Here is a 1,715-nt window from a genome sequence, read left to right as displayed (position 1 = left end):
TGAGGAATTCCCACACAGTGCCTCCAGTGTTGTCCCCTGTAGGGTTATGGGTCAGTGAGGGATACCATGTCTCATAGTGGGGCATGCCATATGTTCTTCTCTGTGGATTGGCTACTATCAGCGGGAATCTCTTCGTCAAGGCTTGGTGGGCCAGGTTATGCTGCAATGTCTCATCCTCCCCCTTCATTTGCTCCTGTGTGCTCTGATCAGACATGTCCCTGTCCCTGAGCTACATCTTCAGTGCTGTCCTCTGAAATAAATTCTTCTGGGGCGAGGGGCAGGTGTCCACGTAGTTGGGATTGGGGCCGGTCCCTCAGACAGCTCCACTAGTTCTCTACTCCATGGCAGCATTTTGCATTTACATCTTGGAGCACTTAGTTGAAGTCTGGTCCCTCTTGTCCTGTGGAGATATAAACAATATCCTCACCTTGGGTGGGTTAGTGCCCTGTTCCCCTGCTACCCATTTCCTTTCTTTTTTCTTTCTTTCCTTTTCTCTCTGCCCTTTTAGTTGGCTACCATATTAATCCCTGGATTTGGTCTGGCCCCTGCCAGACCTTACCTCACCCCAGGAATGTTTGTATACAGTAGCTTTTTCCTTATGCCCCTTTTGCATTTTTTTAAAGCTTACCTCAGTGGACACATGTTGTACTTATCCTTTTGTGCTTGGCTTACTTCGCTTAGCATGATTACCTCCACTTCTTCCCATGCAGCGATGTGCTTTATACATTCTTCACTGCTTTTTAGTGATGCGTAGTACTCCATCATATGTATGTACCACAGTTTTTAATCCACTCATCAGTTTATGGAAATTTGGGTTATTTCCAACTCCTTGCAATTGTGAACTGTGTTACAATGAATATTGGAGCACAGATGTCCGGCCATGGTTTGTTTCTTGTCTCTTCTGGGTATATGCCCAGTAAGGGGATTGCTGGGTCATATGGTAGCTAGATTTCCATCTGTTTCAGATATCGCCAGATCTATTTCCATAGTGGCTGTACATACTTACAGTTCCACCAGCAGTGGATGAGAGTTCCTGTCTCTCCACAGTCCATCAACACTTGTTGCTTTCTGATTTTTTGAATTGGGCTATCTTTGAGGGTGTTAGGTGGTACCTCATTTTTGTTTTAATTTGCATTTTTCTTATGGCTAAAGATTGGGAAGATTTCCTCATATGTTTATTAGGGATTCAGATTTCTGCCCCTGTGAAACTTCTGTTCAGGTTATTTTCCCACCGCCTCAGTGGGCAATTAGTTTCTTTCCTTTTGGAAACTAGCAGAGTATTGTAGATTTTAGTAAAAGGCCTTTGTCTGATGTCATTGCTAAAGATGTTTTCCCAGTCTGTGGACTCTCTTGGTGAATTATTTCAATGTACACAGATGTTTTATCTTCAGTATAAAGATATCTTCAGGATATCTTCAGTATATCCCATTTGTCAATTTGTGCCTCCTCTGTGCCTTCCCTATTTCTGATAGTCTATGTATTCCCTGTGCCAAAACTCTCAAGTTGGTCCCAATTCTCTCATTGATGGCCCTAATAGTTTGAGGTTTAACTTCAAGGTCTGTGATCCACCTTGAATTTATTCTTATACATGGAGTGAGATAAGGGTCTTGCTTCATTTTTCTGCAGGTAGCTATCCATTTTTTTCCAGCACCACTTGTTAAAGAGGGCATCTGCTTCCCATTGGATATTTTTTAGGCTTTAACAAAGATCAGTTG

The sequence above is a fragment of the Echinops telfairi genome, unplaced genomic scaffold (assembly GCF_000313985.2).
Source record: "Echinops telfairi isolate 266 unplaced genomic scaffold, ASM31398v2 ScPeMD7_49;HRSCAF=173, whole genome shotgun sequence".
Lineage (NCBI taxonomy): Eukaryota > Metazoa > Chordata > Mammalia > Afrosoricida > Tenrecidae > Echinops > Echinops telfairi.
This window is presented reverse-complemented; position numbering follows the sequence as displayed.